The 14,546-nt window shown below is 37.8% G+C and overlaps 1 protein-coding gene across 1 annotated transcript in view; it reads left to right on the top strand.

Moving 5' to 3' along the window:
* Positions 1–14,546, top strand: part of CHST8 (carbohydrate sulfotransferase 8) — a 146,848-nt gene that overhangs the window by 119,204 nt on the left and 13,098 nt on the right. The window lies entirely within an intron of this gene.

Genomic DNA, 14,546 nt, shown 5'->3' with positions numbered 1-14,546 from the left:
TATATATATATATAAAGCAATGCATCTTAGGTCAGCCTCAGAAAACTAACTTTTAAACATGAACCCAGCTGCTGCAGATAATGATTAGATGAAAAGTCACAAAACAATAAACAGGAAGACTTCTGATCTCAGGTTAGGGATGAGAAGGAAGCAGCTTGCTTTGAAATAATTATTTTACTGCAGAGCAGAAATGGCATAATGAGAACTTCACGCTGCCAGAAGCTGTAACCCTTGATTGCTGGAATACAGCTGCCACATTAAAAATGACACATTGCCAATAGATTGGCATAGCTGCAGTAATCATAGACCTCACATCTGTGCTACACTTGCCCAATTAAGGAGATTCTTAGTGCAAGTCTAGGCCAAGGTTAATGAAATTATTTAATATGCTTTATTGCAGCAGTGTTGTTCAAAGAAATAAATGGGAAAAATACATTAAAACTTATTATTCTGATTGACAACAGAAAAATTGAAAAGCCAGAACCTGTTGCTCTAACAAACCATCTTTAAGAAGCCTTTGCACAGGAATACAGGTAGTTCAACCAAATTGTTCTGTTATAGCTATATAAAGATAAATGCTTAAACCTAACCAAAGAAAACAGTTTTCATCGTGACACTGATTAGGGAAAACAAGCTTAAGCACATCTTCAATGCAGACCACATTTCTATATGAGATTCTACATTTCTATATGAAATCCTATTCCTCTGAGCATGAGCCAGGTGACCTTCATTGTGTCTCAGCTCTTTAGTACACACCTCCAGATATAACGAACATAAGTGATACTTGCAAGCCTGGAACTGCAAACAGGATTGTAGCTGCCAACAGGAAGAACAAGTGGCCTAAGACTGAACTATACTGGTTCAAAACAAAGTGAGTATTTTCATTGCTGACACAGTCTACTCAACAAAATACTGCCTTATGTAGAAACTTGTTTGTGAACTTCCACGTTTCAGAAAGAGGGGATTAATATGCTGAAGTTTCACCAATCAGTATTTCATTACTGTGAATATCTTCATTACCATGATCGTAAAAATTTTAAATATTTGGCCATGCTTCTCTATCTTGAGGGTGGGACAGTCTTTGGCTCTGGAAATAAATACCTTGTAGTTAAAGCCCAGTCAGAAGCCATTTGAAAACTCCTTTCTCAGCTCTCTGAAGACTTTAGGAAGTACAGCAAAACCAACATTATATAGTTCATGATGATCTAAGAAGTGCTTTGATACTGCAAATAGTCTAGAAGTTCCTAAAGCAGGTTGGATTACATTAAAGACCATATCTGTAAAGAGTCTCTACTGGGTAGAGTGTCTTCATCGCAATTAGTCATTGGGGTGTGGGGTATCCCCTTTCTCAAGGAAAGAAACTCCACTAATTAACATCTGGTGACAGGAGAAAGTGAGGAGTTATTAGCAACCTTGCACCTGAGTTCAGCAGAAGCAAGGCTAGAAGTAAACAGCAATAAGAACAGGGAGAATAAGGAATGTTACAGGTCAGAGAGGTCCATGTTATTATGGACTCAGTTTAGTGACTAGACAGGAACACAAGGACAAGAAAACTAACTGGGCGTTCCAGCAAGCAGCACATTACGAGAGCTATGGGTTGCCTATTTGTGGTTTGATTTTGGCGGGTTTTTTTGGGTTGCTGTGGGTGGTATTTTGTTGGGGTACTTTGTTTGCTTGTTTTAAACATTGTATACATTATTTGAAACAGACAAGGAAGATGTGGAAGTGTCCCTAGAGCCAGTATTTTGGTTTCACCATGAAGCCAGGGTGGCACTAGAGGCAGCAGATGGCTGTGGTACACTGGCACAGACTCAAGCCTGCTAGACTTGATATTTTGGGGCGGGGGGGGAGGAAGAGGGGAAAAAATAAAGAGAGAAATACCACATCTCATATCAACAATCTTGAGCAATGAAAAATATCACTAATCAGGCTCAAAAGTACCATAATTTTAGCTTAATAAATTTGAAATTTGGAGTAACAAAACCAAATATCTGATTAATTTTACTTTGCTACATGTTTTGAGAGGGTCTTTAGATCCTGTTTTCTTGGCAACTCACTTCATTACCCACAGTGACAGCAGCATAAGAAGAGAGAGAGAAAAACAAACACCTCACAAAAGCATGAATAGAAGTACTACTCTTCCCAGCAACCGGTGATATTCTGGGTTCCCCTGTTCAGGAACACATCAGATTATGGCTTGGCCCTACATTGTTATTAAACCTCTCCAAGAAGCACTGTTTGGCATGGAATCTTTTACAAGGAAGTTACAAGAGCAGCAGCAAAGTTTAAATGCTAAAACCCTACAAACACCCTTCATTTGCAGCACTGTTTCCATGTTTCCCCCACCCTGAGACAGACCACACTCACCTCTGCTATCAATATCTTCCCTGCTGCCCGCAAGAAAAAAAAAATACAAGGTTTCACAGAAGGAAAAAAGTTAGATATTCAAGTGTCTTGCAAGAGGAATAGGAAGAGCCAATATTGCAAATATCAAATACCTTTGTGAGGCAAAAGATCATTTACTAAGTGCCCTGCTGCAAGATGCAGCTGGGGAATTTGAATGGGTCCACAATTACAAACCCTGAAGTCCATAGGAGTTTACTGGATTCACTGAGCATTAGGTTGGTCCCATGCACCTGGGGGAACCTAGTTCAGAAACAGATGCCCTAGAATTGCCTGAGGAAATGCAGACCTATTTTTTGCCCTATGGCATTTGTTTGTCTAGATTGAGCAGCTAATTGAGCAAACTGCTAATAGATGCAATTTTGGTAGGCACGACTAGATATAGAAGATGGCTTTTTCACTCAAAAATTATCTTTTGAACGGTAGCAGGCAACAGGAGGGTTATTAGTCTACTGTTCGGAAAAAACCTCACAATGAAGTCTGCAAGTTTACCTAGCCGATTATTTTTCTTTCTATGTATATACTTATCTAGAGCGAGTTAGTACGATGTGCAAAGCATTTCATGCCCCCTCACGGTTATTTCTCTGTCTCGCTACAATTTGGCAATGAGATAACCACTGGACAAATTAAACACCAATACCACCCTTCAAGATGAATGAAGAATTTCTGTAGTTCTTGTACTGTTGGAATGTGAGCATAGTAACACACAGTGAAAACATAACACACAGCTGCAGCATAACTGGGTGTAACTACATTAATTTTCAAATAATTTTGGTACCAGCTAATGGTTCAAGCAAAAAAAAAAGCTTCATGAATTAAGAAGTCCACCACAACTGTGAATCCAATCATTATGATTTTAATGGATGTGAAGCCATTTCTACAAGTACAGACTTAGCTCACTGAGCAGTTTCATATTTGCACGCTCCATTAAATACATAGACTTACAGTTTCCAATTGCAGGCAAAACTGAGATATATTTAATATTTCCTTTTTTAAACAGCTCAACCTATAGCATCAAATTGTGTCATGCACTGCCAAATAAAAATAGTGTTATCAGTCTTTATTTGATATGCTGCTGTAAACAAAGCATTGCCAAGCACAGAGCGCAAAGATGCTGGCACCTTGCTGCTGAGATGCCTGCAGCTATTTATGGGCCAGGCTGTCAGTCATGAGAATGTTAAAAAATTCTTTAAAATGTTTCAAAGAGGATCAACGTTAAAGTCCATGTAAGAAACATTGTATCTACAATTTATATTCCTGTTGCTTTATTTTTCCTATATTAAGGGAAGGCTATCTGGCCAAAGATTAACAAAGATAGATGGAAAAAAAGATGCATTTCCGATGTTTTGTTATTAGGTCTTACCAAAGAATTTAATAAGTTGAATTTTCCTATTAATGCAATTGAAAATTTAATGAGCTTCTTAATTTATGACTTCACTAGGCTTGAATTATAAAACAATAACACAAGCTGCACTCTAATTGCCTGAGTGTGCCTGAAGACGACAGTGTGTTTAGGCTTTCACTTCAGCATCTAATCTAAATATATTAACAAATAGCACAAAAATCATTGCAGTTGTTCAAAGAGACAGGACAGAATTAATTATTTTTCGTGACAAACAAAACCATGCTATTAAAGCATTATCCTTACTGTTATATTCCACTCTATAGGGGAGAATCTCCAAGCTCTTTGCTTAATATTAATAAAGTTTTGTGGCACCCTTGAGAGCTTGTTAAGAAAGATAATTCCCACTAAACCAATAGCCAGAAACGAGATCGAGATGGCAGTATCATGAAAATTTAGGGTCTGAGCCAGGTCTTAGAAGGTACTGAATGTACTTGGCTCTTTTAAATGTGCCTGGAGCTGTAGACGTCTACCTCTTCACAAGACAGAGCCTGTTCTTTGCCCTGTTCAGTGATACTGCAGCCTTTTTCTTGAATGACTTTCCCATTCATTTCAAAACTTCCTGGGGCTATACAGTTACCAAAAAGGTCACTGGCTGGTCTACTACGGGTCAGCAAAAGCATTACAGACAGGAGTCCCTGTAGTCTAACACGGGGCAGTTTCATGCAATGTCTTAAGCTCTACCTGATCTATATGGCCTAGCAAACAAGTGCGCAACACAACAGCTGAGGTCAGCTTGCTCAGGCCAGAAGATCTTATCAGTACAGATCCTCATGACAGCAGACCAAGTCACAAAGGGTGTTTTCCAGATGAAACTCAGGTTTTTTAAATGTATCTCCCATTATCCCAAAAGTTTCCCTATTAGATAGATATTTTTTTTTTTATTTAACAGTTTTATGCTGTTTCATGACTGTTTAATAATAGTGTTAACTACAAAATTGTTACATTACATAGGAGTTGCCATGTTCTGTTAACTTTGTTTTTTGAAATTGTCTATACTGTTTTCTTCAAAACAGAAAATACACAAAGAAAATTAAACGTTGGTTTGGGGGTTTTTAAACATATTATGCATTCATACTTCTGACAGTCATAAAAATTATATTCCAGGATATACCATTTTAAGAGAAACAGATTATTCCCCAAATGAAAGTTTCCTACATTAATCTGGTGTCTTCATTTCACTACAAGTTACACTCTAATCTTGAGTTAAAATCCTTTTTTCACCTGGGTCTTAACTGAAGAAAGTAGTACAGTAAGCTTTTTATTTTGTCCTTGGGAAGACATGGTTATTGCTTAATTATATCTACCTTTGCACTTTGACACCTGGAATAACACTATTCATCAATTTGAGTTGTTATTGTACCTGTCTGCCAGTCTTCCCATCAGGTGGTGGTAAAGGTGGGGCAGACCCAAAAGTTTCAGAGTTCAAGTTCATTCCAGCTACCTACGTCAAATATGTTAACTCTCACTTGTATGATAATAGTACTCTCTCCAATAGGACAATTGGCAACTTTTTTTGCCACAGAGGTCTAGAAACTTTAAAAAGGAACAGATTTCTGGACTTTCTGGTTGCTGTAAGGTATGCATCGCTATTTTGCAATCATACTGGCTATACTATCAAAAAGTTTATTGCAAGAATACAATAAACTCATTGCAAGTGATCTCAATGGCATAAGGTAGTTCCTACTTTAGGAGGCTGTCTACCTACTTCAGATGTTTATATGTATCATCGTTGGAACTAAGTGATCTGAAAGGCCACAGATTACTAACTGATCATCTAGCGTTACTTAATTTACTCCCAAGACAAGCAAATGGTTCATATCAGTCAACTTACTGATTTTTTTAATTTTTTTTTTTTTTTTTTTAAGAGGGCAACTTAGAGTTTGAGGAAGGGTAGGAAAAGAAGGATGCCATTTACGGCCATTAGTATTCAAACCATCTTCCCCAGCCTGTCCCTTCCCCCTCTTCCTCCCTCTAAAGAAAACGCATATAGGAAAGAACATGAACTGAAGTAGTTGCAGGGTCTAACAGTGCCATTTGTCACTGCCAAGATTCATCACTGATACAGGATTACAAGAGGGAACAACTGAAAGGTTAAGGATTTATCTAGAACATCTGAAACAGATATTAAACTGAGATTTATAGCAAAGTGCCTAATGAAAATTAATGTTTACTGTCTTAGCTATTACAATACCAGAAACAGAAAGAAACTTGTTCCTTTCCCGGGAGCCACCCTTGACCTCTTCCACTGGTCAGCAAGACCTAAGAGCAGGTACCTGTTTACATTTTGTATTTTGACTTTACTGGGCAGAAACTTAGAAAAGAAACATGTTCATAAGGGTGGAGCACTATAAGCGCGGGGGCGAAGGCTCCTGGAGATACCTACGAGAAACAAGTTTTAAGTACCTAAATGTGGTTCACTGCCTGCTGAGACTAAGACCATACGAGCAATAAAGACTTTTATAAAAGCTAATAAAGCCAGCTTTATTGGTTTTGTAGAGCCATCATCAGCATTTTCCTTTCAATATCTATCTAATGACATGCGTTTTAAAAGAGTTATAGGCTTGTAAAGATCAATGAAAAAATAACGGACCATGAGCAGACGTATTACAAGCCTGACATCTTCATGTCCACGCTGTTATGCAGGTTCACTTTAATCTGATGAGATATGGTGGTGCTACTGTACAAGCTTGCTTTTAGGAAGCAAGCCACATAAAACAGACAGGTTTTTAGCTTTCACTACACAACCTGGTTATGAATTACATAAACTTCTAGAAGAATACTTTTTTTTACTATGAAACTGCAAAAGCGAAGGCTTTAGTGTACATTAAAAAAGCAACTTCAGTTATGAAAAGAAAAAAGAAAGAAAATCATTACAGATTTCTATGTTGCGCTTTTTGCGGTAAGTGTACTTTGTCTATTTTTTTCCTCTGAATTTGGACAATGAAAATCAACTAAAATAGTTTCTGCTCTTACTAAATTATGTTTAACAAGATTTAGGTTTAGTGCTGTATCTTATTAAAACACAACACAGTTTTTTACTTAAAGTAACTTTTACTTAGAAGGAAATCAGCAGTATTCTTATAAAAATATAGGATACGATGTGTTCTTTACTACCTCTCTCAATTTCAATAGAAGTGATGCATAGAAGGAAATTTCTATTCAATAGTTTTGAACTAGTAGCAGCAGTTTACATGCATATCTGAACATTTATTTGTGTTAAAGGAAACATTAAATACAGCTAAATAGAATTAAATTCAGTTGAAAAAAAATGAGATTCTTCACTTGACCCAGGGTTTCTGTATTACTTCAGTATTCAGTAATTCCCTAATTCACTAACAAGTGAATTAGGCTTCCTAAGTCCCTATGTAGTTTTAAGGCAAGAGAAATCCTTATCTGTATTTCTAATTATTTGCAAGTTTATTCATTAAACAAAGCCACATGCAGATAAGGGAAGGCAGAAAAACATTCAAACACTAGAAATCCTAATAGGCACTTCTCTCTTAAGATATTTGTGTATATTCATTTTGGTTATTGTGATGCCTTTAGGGTGTTGAAAGAGAAGGATAACCCTGAGAACAAGGAGGCAGCACAGTTCTATGGGGAAAAAAAATCAGTGCACAGCAATAAAACAGACTAATTCTTTTTGTAGGACTCATGGAGGAGTATGGTTTAAGCAAAGATACTACAGCTAGTTTTAGATCTCTGTAGCCTTAATATAACAGGGAAGCATTTCTTTGTATTATCTTACTGAAAGGTGAAATCATCACTAAAAATTACGGGAACAGGCCTATTTTAAACAGTGTTAGTTATGCAGATTTTCAGAATATGACCAGAAAGTAGTATTTAAAAAAAACTCAAAGCCTCAATTTAATAACCACATATCCTATACCCATCCAAATTAGTTGGAAACATTCTATAGAACCAAATAAAGCTTACAAGCCCCCACACTAAAAACCACAAATCTCTCTTTTGCAAGAAATATTTCTATTCTCTACATCAGTTAGTCCACTGTGACACTTTAGGTGAGATAGGATGTGAGGCAAACAACTGGATAATGATATTTGAAAACCTATCCATCAAAGGAGCATGCACAGTAAGAGCACTGGGAAAACATATGTGTCAACAGTGAGTCTGTCCATCAATGCTAACTTACAAACACAGGCAGAACTTGCAAGAAATTCCAAGACAAAGAAGGCAGCACAAAATAAGAGGGAACTTTTGGGCAGAAGTTTGAAAAAAAGTCATTCCTTGTTCGAAAGCACTGCCTGTGATCAGCAGTACAATCCTTAATTAAGGAGACCACCATTATAATGTTTGCAGAGCACCAACCACTTAAGTTCTTGCTCCATCAGTTAACATGCACTGCAATCCTCTGAGGAAGGCACATTCTTCCTATTTTATAGCTGTGGAGACCAAGGCAGAGAGATTCAGTGATGAACCCAAGCCTACAGACCAAGTCAAGCACACTACCACCTTGCAAACTGTTGAAAATTAAGGCCATTTAAAACATAATCAGCAAGAAAAAAAATGAGTGTTGCCTACATTAAATAACAAATTCAGAAACTGCCTGACCCATTCAAAGCCATTTACTAACAGCAGATTACTTAAGAATTTTACTTTTATTGATTCACTCCAAGACAGTATCTGCTGTCTTGTGATTTGACAGAATACATTTTTAAGAAACACACCATTATGAAATACAGAATTAAGTCACTACAGAAGAGATCTCTCGAGGACCCAGCATTGCAAAAATACATTCAGACTTTATACCAGAGGTTCTGTGTCTAAATTTTAAGGATATTATTGCTTCTCTGTAAAAATAAAGAATGCAATGAATCATTTTGTCTTTCAGCAAGTACCCCAAGCTAATACACCAGTATGAAGCTGGAATTGCTGGTAGCTGATTTCAGTATATTGGTGAGAAACAAGCTTGCTAAAGACCACATTGCCTATGTTTCCCACAGTGTATTTCTGTTATTACGAACGTAGTTTGAAAGCCTTGTCTGAACAGTCTGACAGTCACCAAGGAAATCACTCATATTGCTTCTTCCAGCTCTTGCTGTCAACAGCTTGGCAATTACCACTTTCCTTAATGGGGGGGAAAGGAAAGCAATGTCAATTGATAGTTTGGAGTCTCATTTGCTTACAAACAAATGAGAGCTATGGATCCAAATTTAAGAGGTAGTAAGTGGAGAGCAGATCAAGCTTCCTATCATTTTAGTGATTTTATTTTATTCATTTAAGGTATATTCTTCTTTTTTCAGATTATCAGCCCTGCACCACATGCAAACCAAACAAGTGAAAATGCAGGTTTCTCAAGTTCCTTTAAGTAATTGGCATGAGAGATTCTCTCAGGAATACACTCTGAAGAATTTCACTTTTGTGCAAACAAACCAAATGCACAAGCAATTATGGGAAGGGATTCAAGGCCACACTATGTATTTTTTCAAAATAAATGGGATCTTTATGTCCTGTAAAACAGAAGGTATAGAAAGGTTATTTGAAATTGCATGTGCTGTGCCTTTGCAAGTTACAGTTCATTTCAGCTCCACCAAAGAAAGTTTAGAGCATCTGCAAAAACAGAATCCAAGACTGCATGAAAAGCATAAAACCAATTCCTGCCAGAAGGCCTTAGTCACTTTAAGATGAAAAATAAAATTAAAAAAAAAGGGGGGGGGAGGGGGAGAAGCAAAGCTAGATTTGCATCAGGAAACACAGACAGACATTTAAATTCATTCTAAATGAAGATGCAAAAAATTTTTATTTTTAACTTAGTCCTTATCTTATAGCTTTTGACATCTTCACTTTTTGTGTAATTAAAGCTTCTCCTACAGGGCATTATGACAGTTTTTAAAATGCTGTCCCCTTTTTAGGGAAGGAGAAAAGGTTGGAAAACATTGAGAGTGTGTGAAATCACGATGTTCTTTTCCATACATCTTACTGATTGTTTTAATTTTTCTTGAGGTATAGACACAAAGAAGTGAAAAAATGTTACCAAAACTTTATTCTGAGTATTTTTTTTTAATACATGCTTGTTTTCCTATGTTCTTGCAGAAACTGAAAAAGTCACTGACAATTCTATCAAATATTTTTTCTTTAATAAAATTTAACAGGAAGAAACTTCCTTTTTGCAAGTCCACTGTAGTTTTCCAAAATACATTCTTTCAGTGGAGCAGCACTAACTTCCCAATCCTTTTTGGCAAAAGTACAGTAAGACACAGCATTAGTAAAGAGATTAGGAGAGCAGTTTACCATCACTTGCAAAATGAATGATGCGTTACTACTTGCTCACTGAGGAACTGATCCTGTACCCACCAGAGTAAATGCCAAATTTTTCATAGTTTAAAAGACAGTGCTATACAGTCATAAATAACTATTGCTTAAACAGGAGCTGTTATAATACCTGTAGCAAAGGGGTTTTTTTAAAACCCATGCTTCCAATTCTGCTTCTCAGAGTAGCAAATCTTTGACAGTGGAGTTCAGAGGCTTTAAATATTCCATTCCTGAACAATGATTAATAGAGCTGTAGGAAACTCAGGCACTGAAGTAAAAAAATAAGTTATTTTTTCTCCCCTAATAGATCCACTATAAGACCACAAGAAGATCAACGCATCAGATTTGCAAATAGCAAAAGATTTCTGATGAACACTATTCATTTTAAATGTAATAGTCACCTGCAGTTACAATAAAGACACAACTTTAACACGTTTAACACAATATCAAAAGTGGAAATAAAGACTGAGGTTAACTGACTTGGCAAAGGTAAAATATTTATTAATAAACAGTTGAGATAAACACAAAAGATTGAGACTTAGAGGCTTCCTAGTAGAGTTGCATACCACCCAGATTTAAAAATAGATCTTATCTAGTGTTTACACATAAGAGTGTAACCTATATGAATTCTCAACAAAAAACTCAATGAGGTATTAAGTAGCTCAGTAAAAAGTCTGCATCTGAAGTGAAAGAGTTGCATTTCAGATGAAAGAAGTGTTCGGATAGGTAAAGTCCTGGATGTACATAGTTTTCTGCTACAGTCCTGGGGTTTAATCAGCACTAGAGCAGAGGCATCAAAAAAAGTTATAATATTGAATTACACTGCGTAAGCCACACATCCAGCCAGCGGTGTGCATCATTGTCAGGGAACAGTTTCATCTGTAAGACAATTGTCTCAGAAGACTGAATCAGAGTGGCAGATTACTTCAGAGATCCTTTAGCCAATGCATAATGGAGAGAATGAATTGTATGTAATTGCACGCAATGTACTGAATGAACCATGAATATATTGAAATGTTTTGAACAATGATCATTGTAGAAAAGCTTTCAATGAAATCAGACACATTCACACTATTTCATCAGCTAAATAAAAGTTACATTCCTAGCTAACCATACTCAGCAAACAGCTACTCACTGTTTGTATGCACTGACTTACAAAAAAATCAGATGATCCAATGTCATAGCAACCGTATCCTAAATTTGGGTTGTCAAGGTAGATGCAAACAATTCAATCTCTCAGTTCACACGGCCCCTTCTTGGGCTGATACCCCATTCTACATTGGGATACTAGAAAAATTAGGAAGTGCTATTACATGTAAATGAAAAATGCAGATGTGGCCATAAAGTGGCAGCAGCAGAGGTGTTCTCACTTCACGTACCGCTGCTGGTTCAGAGTGCCAGAGAAGGGCAAATACTCTACAGCCCTTCTGGTTCCCACAGCCCAGGCAGTGGGTTACACAGACAGAAGTGGCACCTGTAGGAAATGAGGAAGAGTGATCAAATGGAGAATACCTGCATTTTCTCCCTGCCATAGCAGATGTGACCCCGTTAGAAGACCCACGTAGCTCACCCAGGTGTGGAGATGAAGAGAACAACCATTAGTCCCCGCAGAAGGCTATTTTTCTCATATATGAGGTATACTGCCACACCACTGCTGCATCTTCTCTTTTACTTCTCTATCAGATCCCCTATTTCTAAATTGTGCAGGGAAGAGGAAGGAAAATGCAGTGACCTGGCAGAGGCAGTGACTAGCAAAGTGAACAGAAGAGCCATGTGGATAGGGGAAAGCCATTTACTTTAGCAGTAGCTCCCTGTGCATCCCACTCAAAGTATTTGCAGTCAATTGTGGGTAGAAAAATAATGCTAGAATGGAGATGTAGACCTCCAATGCAAATACCAAGCTGTAAATGGATCAGACCCTGAGATACCCAGTTCTTAATGGTAAGAGTTTGAGCAGCGGTTAACAGAGCAAACATCCTATAAATCCCACTCCCGTTGGATTGTCTTATAATGCCCACATGATATAATGCTTCATCACACTCAAACCATATGTACTATAAGCACCTGAACCTGCAAGATACTCACATATCACACAAAGCATTAAGTACCCTCAGCAACACAGGTCCATTTTAGTACTGTCTAGTACAAAATAGTTTAAGACCTATTTAGAACCACCAGCCCTTACCTGATAGGCAAGCGTGTTTGTGTGGAGTTTTTCCCATTTCCATCCTGAATAAGTTCCTCTGTTAATTTCAAATCTTCCTGGGAGAAGTCTAACACTTTTCAGTCTCTCTCCTTGTTTAGTACTCTTTCCTCAAGTTACTATGAATTTCTTCTCCAATTGCCATGGGTTAATAAGTCAAGAGATTTCTCAGGAAGCCAGAACTATTACTTTACCTTAGTGAAACTTCTTCCTCCCATTCACCAGAACAAAAGAACTTGTCTCATTTTAAAAAGTCCTCCTGTCCTCAAGCACCATCCCTTACACCAAGGTAAGGAGACATTTGACAACTTGTGCAGACATGAGGTCCTGCCTTCCAGGTGTCTTACTACCAATTTTCATTGGCATTTACTTACATAGCCAAGGAGAAAACACAAACACCAGACTGCCACGTTACTGATGGAGAAATGCCTCCTGATATGCCTGGTGGCCTCCATGGACAACAACAGTATCTGTCTGCCTCTTTCACCTGCTGACACTGTTTTGTCAGGCATAGACACCACCCTCTCTGCATCTGATTTTTGATGCAATTTCATGTCATCTGCCGCTAGAGCCTTTAAGTCCTTTAACACATCAACATTGTGGCTGCCATATGACACATTTTTGGTGAAACATGCTGCTAAAGACAAATCCCTCAACACAGTGTCCAAAGTAGAAAAATGCAATCATAGCCTTGGTGGAGGGTGACTGCAACTCCTTCTCCAGGCAGAAAGGCAGTGTACCATTTTGGAGGACAAACTTCACACAAGCTGTGTGAAGTATAACGTGAGTACAGCAAAACTCCCAAGCCAAATACCACTGAAGACTGTCTCCCTTTACTTTTGATTGCAAGTCCACCGCTAAAATACCTGTATCCTCACTGAATGCAGAAACTGGGAAGAACAAAGAGAAAAAAATGTTACTAAGGTATTCACTCGTGTAAGACCTTGGAAAGACAGAGAAAGGTCTGGATCACTAAATGAGGTAACCAGGCATAATCCCTTTAGAGTGGAGAGATCTGTACCATTCCAAAATAATTTCAGGGTATATATACTTTTCTTTCCACTTTCAACTTCCACGGCTTTTTTTCTTGAATTACCAGTGATTATGCAGTCATTTGTCCTTCCTTGCTAGCATCTTAGGTTGACTGTACCTAGTCAAGGAGTAGGACAGTTCTGCAGAAAACACTATAAACTTTAAAATTAAATTATTTTCTATCTTTACCAACGAGTTAAATTGTGAGTTCCAAAAGTTTCAGAACATCTTAAGCCAGCCTGCATTTACCCTTAAAACATTTCAAGCTCACTAAAATTCGAGACTAGCACTGTGACTCTTCCTACCTGGGTTTCCAGCTTAGCATAAGTTCTGGATACCATGTAACATCACAAGGATACTGAAAGTAGTCAGCACTCAGTTTGAGCAGAACCGTTTCCCCCTCGTTCTTACCCAAGACATGATTCTTACTCAAGTAAATTGTTCTACTAATCAGTCACTAAAATATGGCTAGAGAAGGAGCGCAAGTGAGCTCCTTCACAAGAAACAGGAAGTCTTCCACAAAGGTAAAGAGTAGGGTCAGTAAGAAATGACTAACAGAAAGTCACCACTGTCCTTCAGTTGCTCATTAGTCAGGAATAAAAGGCCTGGCAAAGAGCTCAAGCCCTCACGCCCAGCCTTCCCGGAACTGTTATCTTCTGCTTGTTTCTCACAGGTCATGAATCAAAGTCTGTCCAATTATCACCCTTTTTGCACCATGTTTTATAGCTAAGTTGCAGGTGTTAGCTTTTTTTAAATACTACTTATTGATCTCATACTAGGAAGACTTGTCAGTAATTAACTATGAGAACAGGAGAACGTATCAGTTCCGGCTAATTGATTGTAACATAACACCACAGCATTTGGATGCACATCTGTGGTATTTGATCCACAGTCTATTTAATCAGTGAACTTCACTACTCAGAAGCATGTCTGCATAGATCTACCGTTTAAGTTTTGCCTACAGCCTTCTCTCTTTCCATTTGTGCTCTCTCCCAAAGAAACGTCTCTACAGAGCAATATGAAAACAGTCCAGAATTCTACCTATATTACTCTGTCTTCCCTTCAGTAGAAAGGCCACTGAAGCTTTAGTGTCCTACTTGCACAATTTCTTGAAACATTTCTGGGGTTCTAGGTAAGCTATTCTGGCAAGCTAACTCCTTCTCCACTACAGTCACAAATTACATGAAGTGCTTGCTTGAGATTCATTGAAACTCCTCTGGTTACCTGAAT

The sequence above is a fragment of the Egretta garzetta genome, unplaced genomic scaffold (assembly GCF_000687185.1).
Source record: "Egretta garzetta isolate BGI_Z169 unplaced genomic scaffold, ASM68718v1 scaffold23, whole genome shotgun sequence".
NCBI classification, from domain to species: Eukaryota; Metazoa; Chordata; class Aves; order Pelecaniformes; family Ardeidae; genus Egretta; species Egretta garzetta.
This window is presented reverse-complemented; position numbering and strand designations above follow the sequence as displayed.